This window comes from Polistes dominula, unplaced genomic scaffold (genome assembly GCF_049000335.1).
Source record: "Polistes dominula isolate Pdom_NZ unplaced genomic scaffold, Pdom_raw_medaka contig_23, whole genome shotgun sequence".
NCBI lineage: Eukaryota > Metazoa > Arthropoda > Insecta > Hymenoptera > Vespidae > Polistes > Polistes dominula.
In genome coordinates, this window is record NW_028300963.1 from 5,461,902 (window position 1) to 5,472,709 (window position 10,808).

The 10,808-nt window shown below is 36.3% G+C and overlaps 1 protein-coding gene across 3 annotated transcripts in view; it reads left to right on the forward strand.

Moving 5' to 3' along the window:
- Positions 1 to 10,808, forward strand: part of LOC107065721 (dynein axonemal intermediate chain 4) — a 31,402-nt gene that overhangs the window by 19,595 nt on the left and 999 nt on the right. The window lies entirely within an intron of this gene.

Consider the following 10,808-nt stretch of genomic DNA (forward strand, 5'->3'; position numbering starts at 1 on the left):
TCCAACGGACGTTCTTTGCCATGACATTATGAAACTCGAAGTAGCACCGTGAACGTTTATGGTCAAAGAAGGACAATCGAGTGCTATCATTCGAAAGAATATAAATTAATCGGTTTTATATAATGCGGACCTTTTCAAGTATTCAACTTGTTCCAATGATATTTTTTATCTTTTTATTTTTATTCTACGCTCGTCCATTTTCATTTGGCAAGTTTTTTTCGTTTGATTTTTTTTTTCCGTTTCAAAGATAATATTGAAAGCTCGATAATTGTTAAAATCCATTTTTATCTTTGTACAGGATTATCATCAACTCGAGATTATGACGACAAAGAGAAAGTCGAAGTAAGCCTTAGGTTAAAAGAGGGAAGGTAGTGAGGGGGAGAGAAAGGGTAAAGAATATCACCCTGGAACTCCTTTCTCTCTCTCTCTCTCACTCTTTCTCTCTGTGGAGTCTGTAAAATCTTCGGTGCCGCTTAATTAGCATGCTAATTAGTTGTACGAACCCCACGGCGAGTATACGAGAAAGAACATCGCTTGTTTCCAAGTGATAGGACTTCGTGATCGATTTGCCAAAGTTCACAGCACGATTCCCACATTGGCCATTTTTATTGGCGATTTTTATTGGCGAGTATATGAAAGCAACCTAATGTAATAAATGAATCGTTTAATCGCGTTATTGCGATTGCTTATTATTTCTATATATTTTTTTGTAAATGTAATAATTATACATACAAACAAAAAATTGATAAGCAATTCTTACAACAAAGCAATGATTTTTGATTGAGTTTCTCGCGATGCTTATTAAAAATGATAAATTATGATTCGTTCGGTAATATGTTGGAAAACACCTTTGAAAATGAACGCGTCACGTAGTTAACATTTAAATCGATGGTAAAGTTTACGATAGGTAAAACCGCAAAGTTAAGGATGAAAAGAAAAAGGAAAATCCTAGTGGTACGACGAAGTCCTCGTAAAGAAGTTAAGTCACGACGTGTTCTGCACACGCACGATCATTAAGTCCATTAAGTCTTATCTCCGTGAGGGGGGGGGGAAGGAGGTTGGGAAGGAGGAGAAGAAACGCCACTTAAATACGGTCTTTAATGCTACGAACGGTGCGAATGAGACTGCGATACGGTACTGTCGTAGACTCAAATTTAACTACAAAAACACGTTAAATCAATTCAAACAATTCTATTCTGTTTTATAAGTAATTAATGTGTTTTCTTACTCCTCCTTCTAACCCTTTGCTACATTTGACGTATTAGTAGGTAATGCATTTATTTGGGCAAAGACGCACATGACGTTCTGATACCTCATTGAAACTGTGACGAGAATTAACTAATTCATTCTACTTAATTTCAAAGTAATGTGCGTAATTTTTATATTATATTTAATATTCATTTCAATTATTATAATATTTCAAAATAATTTTCAAATAAATGTGTATCCAAATGGTTGATTATACGAATGTTAAAAAATACTTTTTTTGTTGGCATCAACAAAGGCACAATAATGAAATTTGTATAAAAAAGAAATGAGATTTCAACGGCGATTAAATTTAATCGGGTTGTCGCGTGGCACGAAGAAAAAAAAAAACCTGTGCTCTTCCCTTTAGGGTCACGAACTTGTTTCGGGTTCGAAACGAAATGGTAAGAAAATAAGGTAGAAATCCTTTAGGTGGGTGACTAGGTAGGTTGTGAGAGAGAATCTCACAGCGTGGTCGGCTTTAAAAGCTGGGCGAGACAAAACATTGTCCGCTCAGCGGGACACGATGTTTAAAAGAGATGGGAATGGCCTGTGGAATAAGGTGTGTGTGCTTCAAATTGATTTGTTGTAAGTGATACACCACCCTCGGAGAACGAATGGCACAATAATTGGCTACATAAACAATGACCGATGAAACTATTTCTCATGTCCGCTCGTTTATATGCGGAAACTCTCTCGTATGTATGATACGAACACAGATCTTCTCCTTGCTATCTTCTTCGTCTTCGTCTTCGTCTTGGTCCTGTTACACGGATTATCCGCTGATATCGGATCGTTTCTACCAAAGTAGCGATTGCCCGCACGCGAGGGAACGATGTTCTTTCAAACTCAATCAACTCTGATCATCTTCAGATCGAGAATCGAATCATTAAAGTCCAACAAGTTAGACCTCGGACGAGATCTTGCTTACGATCGTAACATTACACACAATGTCTTACTATTTGAAATTCTTCCTGGTAACCATCGAATAGAAGATATGTGCGGTTAGTCTTTTAATGGGTCGATCATTTGCGATCCACAATTTCTTTAAATTGTCTTCCAATTGATTACGCTTACTATATGTATAAGTATGTGTAGGTAAGAGTAAGGTAATAAATTTATCAAGACTAGCGATATCCTTCGAATTTCAAGTTGAAATTTCAACTCATATACTGATTATCAACGCATTGTAAAATTCAAGCAATGCTGTCAGTAAGAAAACCAGGTGTAGAACGAAATTACGTGGCCAACCACCACTACTACCACCGCCGCCACCACCACTACTACCATCATCTTGCTCCTATCTCGAATCTCGTAATTACTTTTCGTACACGGTGCTGATCCTCGAGTGGTTCTTTTAAAAAATACGGAGCAGACATTTTTTTCCGATGACTGTAATCTCGGAGGAAGGAAGTTGATCCTTTTTAATTACCTTCTTTTTCTTTTTTTCTTCTTTCATATTTATCAATTGATCTTTAAAAGACTTTAAATATAAATCTTCTCTCTTTTTCTCTCTCTTTCTCTCTCTCTCTTTCTGTTTTTTCTTTTTTCGTTTATATTTAAGGTTTTGAAAAAGCACAATCGTGTTTGAGAAAAATTCATACGGTTCATAAGCTTACGAGCGGTAAGCAAAACGTGATATTTTATTGGTCAGCGAAAAGTTTTGTGGGCCACCGATCGCGCGAGAAGTATACCGACTGTTCACCGAGCCAGCCACCACAATGAACATGTATCAAATTTATGGTGTACGGTTGAGGTACCGCATGGTTCCGCCCACTCACACTCACGAGCGCAACACTCGTGATTTATGTCTCTCGTAAAGCAGATTCTCCAAGTCTCAACCCTCTCCCAGAAAGAGAACGAGGGGGCTAGGGGGCGAGAAAAAATAAAATATTATCATTCATTTCGCATTTTCCCATCCTTGCTAGAATTTGATTGGACAAATCAGAAATTTTATATTTTTCTCTAAATTTGTTTACCCGACTAAAACCATTTTGAAATGTTTGTAAATATCGGTGCATTGACACTTATGTGTTCCCATAAGAGTATTTCACGATGGGAACTTCGAAGCATCTTCGTAAGAAAGCAAAGTTTTCGCACGCAATCCACTCGAGTTACGGCCGTTCAACGATCCACGCTCTTTTATGTCGAAAATATGATTTACTGCTTTTCGTCAGTCCATTATTAGAAGAGAATGCTCGTCGTACCTTTAGCTTGGTTAAACAATGCACATTAGAACGTTTTAAGTTATGTAACTCGTAACCCTAACGCCAACCGATAAATTAATGATAGTAATAATAATTATTATTATTTGTGAACATATTTATTGCAATTTTATGTGATAACCCAACACAACGAGATGATAACAATAATAATAATAATAATAATAATAATAATAATAATAATAATATTTCACTATAATTTAGTTGAACAGAATTGCGCAATTTCCTGTTCTTAGATTTATTCATATATTAAAATAGATAATGTATTTTTTTCTCCTTTTTTTTTTTTTTCTTATTGCGTACCCGTATATATTCGATTTCATTTATCGATTATGCATAAATATTCACGCTTGATTTATTACATAAAATCATATTCTATGGGTTTATTTATTCAGTTCATTATAGACATGAACTACTTAAATCTTTTCATTATTCACTTATCGTTACTTATACCGTGTTCCCGATATTATAACGCGGTGAGTGGTAATGGCCGGCAATAGGCAGACACGTCGGTGTTTAGCTGACTGGAAAATTGAATGTCTCGTGGTCTTCGTCGTGGTCTTGGTCGTGGTATAGGGTCGTCGTAGAAATAATAATGATAATAAAAATAAAAATAAAAAAGGGACAAGATCTATCTCATCGATGACCGAGCTACGATAATGCTCGTTAAATCGATTTAATCCCACATAGCAGGTTCGATCAAATTGTTGAGATCCTACAATGCCTCGAGTGAAATTTCCTACGATCGTGCTAACTCATCGTCCATGAGAGTTCAACTTTTCTTGCTTGTCAAAATTCGACATCTGAATGCTAACTCCCATTAGGATAATATATAGCAGTACAGCATCGCGATTGAAAATGAACACTTTGCACTTTGAAACGATTTTTCCGTAATATTTATTGAATTTCTCGCAATTATCTTCAAAATTAACACAATTAAACGCAATGTAACGTTTACCATTTTTATACGGTAATCACCGTATAAAATCTAATATTAGGTCTACCGGAAAATTCTGTCCGTTCTAACAAACACCGGTTCATTTTTGAAAAATGCAATATACAAACTGTCATTACGTTGTGGTATAAAAAGTTATAAATAATGATGCAGAACAGAACTTTTGGGTAGATCTAATATTTCAACTTGAGATATGTAAAATTGTAATAAATAATAATTTCTATATAAAAATGTGTAACGTCGATTTAACGTTTTGTATGAAATAAATTGATAGTAATTTAAAAGATAATTATGAAATGTGTAGAACAATAGCTGGCTCCTTTTAAAGATGCATATCCAGTTTGGAGAGTAGGTATCGATTTATCGTAAGATTTTCGAAGATGGTATCAAAGTATTGAGTGTGGGTCGAATGGGGTTGAGATGGAGGAGGAGGAGAAGGATAGATTGACCCATGACCCAAGAGTTATGACGCGAGTTTGATTCCTGAAATACTCGAGCGCACCCTGTAATCTCGATGCGAGTCAAGGGCCCACTCCACTCGACTCCCCCTTCGAGCAAAAGGGCCAGCCTATAGGTAGATATCTATAATTTAAATCTCGCTCGAGCATAAGTGGCAGGAAATCATTGTAATTAATATGGCGTACATTGCCGAGTGCACCGGCATACGTCGAGCTCGTTCATACGTACTACACACATATCTACGTGTTCGTACGAATGAAAGTTTGGCTCGGATGATCGTTAAGTGGTAAGTTAAGAGGGAAGCCCTTTCGTCTTTTTCCAAATCGACTTACACGATTTACTTTTCAACTTGACACCGTAATCACGCAAAACTTTCTTACAAATGTAATATCAAATAGTTCGTTCAATCATTTTCTATTTTTGTTCTTCCTCCACCGTTCTATTTTAATTTCAATCCAAGCTGCTATTATCTTTGCCTTTATCACCGAGCGCGGAATATTTCGCATAAGAAGTTTTTTCTATCTGTGAACATTTGTTGCGGTAATACAAATCAGTCGTCAGTTTAATGACGCGGATGTTTGAACAAGGAAGACTAATTATAGTCATGATGCAAATTCGATTTGACTCTGTTCACCTTTCGATAACGTGGATCGATCAGTTCTTTACGAACCCTTTCCTCTCTACTATTTATCCTTTTGTCTTGTTTCTTTTTTTTTTCTTTTTTTCTTTTTTTCTTTTTTTCTTCTTCTTTATTTCTCAATGACGACAACATTCTTGAGTTTTTCTATAAAATACGGTGTCTCTTTAATGGCCGATACATTCCGTAATGTGCGGCCAAGGTAAATCTTAGAAACACATCGTAGATAATGGCTCGTACGAAGTAGAAGGTACAATATGCCTCTAAGGTATCTATAAATATTATCCCCGAGTTTTACTCGATATCGTCCCTAGTAAGTTCTTCAGAAGTAGTATGTATGTATGTATGTATGTATGTAATAAGACTAGTAAGTTTTTAGCATCGAAAATATTCCCCCCAAGATCCGTATACTTTAACCATGGAATGCGAGTTCTTAGAGAAGTTTCATTAAATTAACGATCTATGTGATTACTCTGGTTGGCTCTTGGCTTAGGAAACTCAGCAGGATAGGAAGGAAAATGAATTCGAATTCCAATCGTCAATTAAAGTCTTGCCAAGTTTTCTTGCTTACTCGAGATACCTCTTAATGTTCAATTATTAAGACATCGGTGAACAGAACTATTTCTCTAAACGTTTGCTAATTTTCTTTTTTTGTATATTTCAATAATTTGCCATTTGAAAAGAAAAATTTAATATCGCTATATTTATTGTATTATTTTTAATTGAAATATACTGTTGAAAATATAATAATATAGTAATGATATATTATTATAATATTAAGTATGAAAGAGAAATATCAATTACCTGGGTATTAATCTTTTCTCTTTCCAACTCGCTTTACGCTTGTTTCACGTGCCGAAATATCGTAGTGCCTTGGGCTCTTTTAGTCGAGGGTGGACTTAATAAACCGAGTGGACCACACGCATTTCGACATCACGAACCTGTCCAAAAGAGACAATTTGACTGACATTTATAGCAAAACCATGGAGATTGAAATTTAACGTAACCAACCTCGCGTTCATGATATGCCAGAAAACGTTTTACTACTCTCTATACAGATATATATATAAACCATAATAATAATAATATCATTGTGCGATATCATAGTTCTCGTATTTCATTTCTTTTCCGATGTCATTTGGCTTGACCAGTAACACCAAAAAATAGGTCATTGTTAATTCATCAACCCCAACCCGATATTATACTAATTTTTTCTTTTCTGATTAAAATGTTAACGCTATCAGGCTTACCGGTAATTACGATTTCAGTTTTATTACAACATCCTATATAAAATTGCAGATAAAATTGAATTATCGTTTGCGTCTAAAAATTACACGAAGAAAAGACGAAGATGGCGAGTGAAGAATAAAAAGTAAAAGAAAAAAAGAAGAGGAAGAAGAAGAAGAAGAAGAAGATGAAAAGAGAATTGGATCAGTGGATCCTCTCAGCAAGTTTTGGTCCTGATCGTCGTCGCGAGGAGACCCTTTGAAGAGGTTTCGAAGTTTATGCGTGCCTGTTTACCACCCGGTAAATGTTATGCTCGAGTCATAACGTATATCTTGGAGGGCTCCGAGTCCCGTACGGGACGACCATTAGCCGCATTCAATCACCATTACACGCTCGCGCGCTTTCTGCGCCTGCTTGCCCCTTAAATCCTTGCCTTCATGCCGACAAAAATATCTCTGAGCGAGCGAGCGAACGAACGAACCGAACGAACCGAACGAACGAACTAAACGATGAAGAAAACGATCCTTACGATGCTAACCACATAAGCTATGCTCCTTTGTGTTTAGCGAGAATCAAAAAAAACAAAAACAAAATAAACTTTTCCTTTTAACTAAATCGACTTTGATCTCGAATTTTTATCAATATCTTTTTTTAACACTATGTCGTCTCTCGGTGGTACCACGTTGGTGTCATGCGGAAAAAAAAGATAAATACTAAGAGTATCCAACAAAATATAAATAAATAGATAAACATATAATAGAAAAAAAAATCGAGGGATAGGATCGAGAACTCGTGGGAACTGATGACAAGATTAGTAATAATAAGCAGCAATAAGCGAAACAATGTAAATTTGAAGTTGAAAATAAAATGAATTATGTATTTGGAGTGTTCGAAGAAGAAGGAAGAAGGGGGGGCCTTTGTGACCTCTTGGAAAGAACGATTTAATTCGCGATCGATCGTGCAGTAAGCAAAGAGATGAGATGCAAAGTCTGCATCTGAAGAGAAAAAGTAAGAAAGAGACTGCCGGTTACACCAACGGGCAGACCATCATTGAAGTATTTCGGACGGGTGGGCCCGCCGGATTCCCGAGCTTCTTTCTCGGAGAAGCCCTCAGGCCCATCGTAGTTCCCAGGAGTGTCAGAGGTCGCAAGGCACTCCTCCACCTTATTCCTTTTCTCCCTAACCCCTCTCCCCACTACTCGGCACAGCCCTTCTTACCATCGCTACTCTCACGAACCATTCGACCGAGATGTGCAATTCTCTTTCTTTTCTCTTTCCTAAAGTATTATTTTATTTATTTACCAATCCATCATATTCGCTCGACAAATATTTCAACAATTGTTTTACTAAACAAAGTATTGACTATTATGATAGATCAATATTTTACTGTATTTTATTCATAAATATTTAACCCTCGCGCAACCCTTCGTGCAACCCTTCGTGCAACTCTCTACCCCTATTACAAATATCAATAAATTGTTTCATTATTTATGCTGACTAAAAAACAAAACAAAAAAACAAAAAAAACATTGAATGTGCCCAGTACTATGGTAACCCTAAATTAAAATATACATCTTGTATCATATCAACACCATATCATTGTTATATAAAATATCTCAAAGTTATTGCGTAAGGAATTGGCAGATAAATTACGGGTCGACCTTTGACACGAGTGGATAATGGTGGAAAAGGGAGAAAGATCGGTCTTGAAAAGTACGAGCTCGTGGTCGGCCCTTCTTCTTCATCTTCTTCTTTTTCTTTCTCTTCTTCTTTTTCTTTCTCTTTTTCTTCTTCTTCTTCGTCTTCTTGTTCGTGTACACGTCTCTCGATATACCCAAGAGTTAGGAGGCGCAGTTATTACGATTGGCCGGGTCGTTTTCGCGGGAAGCATGGACCAATCGAAGCAACGCCAAGGATCCAGCCTCTCTTCTCCTCTTTCTTACTCTTATTCCCATCGTCTCTCCTAGAGTACTTGCTGCGAACGAGCATGCTCCCGCCTTTAGTCTAGTCAGAGGAGCTGCACCTGTGAGATAAGCTGTAGTACTTACACCTGTATCGTCTTACCTAACGTTAGATACACGCATACATCTTTTTTTCATGAATTCGTCTATTCGAGTTTTACAAAATGATCTCTATTGATATCCTAAAAGTGTTCAAATGTGTGTTAAACGATCTAATCCAATAATCAACGTTCTTCTATTCGTTCAAATGTGTTGATATTAATATCGGTGAGAGGGAGAGTGTATGTTTTTAAAAAGTGTTTCAATTTTGTGTGTTATTGTGTATTTTTGTTTATAATGACAATAGACAGCAATGAAAATATTCGATGCAACACGAACGCTAGTTAACAGATAAGAGAAACGTGGTGTCTTTCTACTTGTTAACTCCAAAGGGACAACCAACTGTCATATGTACATAGGTCATTAATCAACGTAGTAACGGTGATTATCCGTTAAATGTTAATGAGTTTCCAAGAGATGATGGTATAGTACCTTCAACAAGATCATTGATCATAAGGGGAAAGAACTAGAAGCGCCATTCCCCAGGTAACCTTCTTTTTCAACTGAAACGTTGATTTAGATGTTCCCGGTGAAACGCGCGCGCGTAAGGAAATCGATTTAAACCTAGATCGAAAGACTCGTTTCGTCATTAGAACAAAATTTCATCCTTAAAAATGTCCTAATTAAAGACCAAAGAAAAAACACAGAAATAATGGATAAACAATCATTAAGATTTGCAAAACGTATTGTCGTCATTTAGAAATGAAAAGAAAGAAAAAAAGAAAAAAAATGGGAAAAAGTTACGATCTAATCAGTGATTTTAGCGATCATCATCGATCATGTTTTTGTCGAGGCTAGTCTTCTTCTTCTTCTTCTTCTTCTTCCTCTTCTTTCCACAAATAGTTCTTGATATTTACCAGGAAAGGAAAGTAGTTGGGTATATCATGGAGATCGCACAGTAGCACGTGGAAGGTTTGCACGTGCGTGCTAAGCTTATAGTCTGCTGCTGTCCGGTGGTCTCTCGCATGTACATGCGCTTAGTATGGTCTCCCTTTAGCACCCAACCGAACGACAGAGGAGGAACTTCCAACTCCGTTGTACGCTCGTAACTCTTTTACAGAACCCGTGTCAAATTGGCGTCCATTATGTTTTATGGCAGCGCGAAATGTAAGAGCAACGTTGAAGAGGACCGTGTTAGAACACGGAAGTTTCTTCAAAATCTTTACCTACCCTTTTTCTGTTTTTGTTTTTTTGCTTTTTTTTCTTTCTTTTCCCTCTTTCTCGTCTTCGACGTACTATAAGAAAATTAGAATGCTTGAACTTTCGTCGAAAATATTAACACGACAACGTTTCTCGACATAAATATACCTCATTCAGAAATAAGTCGTCGAAAGATTACTAAATTTTCTCATAGCAATTTTCATGTTGCTCGATACTTTTTTTGTATTCTTGTTTTTTTTTGTTTTTATTTTTTCTCCTTTCCCATGGGACCCCTATGGGCATTCCATGAAGCGAGTAAACGAGTAAATTTGTAGGTAGAATGGTTGCCTCCAATACACGATCAAATCCCATAAGTCACGAACTCGAATACTGTGTTTAACCTGTGCGAAGCCCATCTTCGTCCATTATCCTTTGCGTTCGGCTAAGATGAACACCGCGTATCTTAAATATTTCGCCAACACTCACGCCCTTTTTTCTCTTGTGCACTGAACCAATATTATCCCTCGGGATGCCAACATATCGATACTTGGCCGAGGATAAAGTAATTGGCCATTATTTCGTCGACTTTGACGAATTTCCTCGTTGGATATGATAACAGCCTTTATTTCTTCTTCCCTTATAAATCTTAACTTCTTTATATATATATATATATATATATATATATATATATATATATATATATATATATATATATATATATATATATATATACCAAACACCACATTATTATATTTATTAAGTATCGTCGTCACACTTTTCATTTCTATTCGAAAATTGGACATAACTAATCCTGCATTTTATATTTTTTCGAGTACTGTCATTATTTCATCGTAATTGTGGTA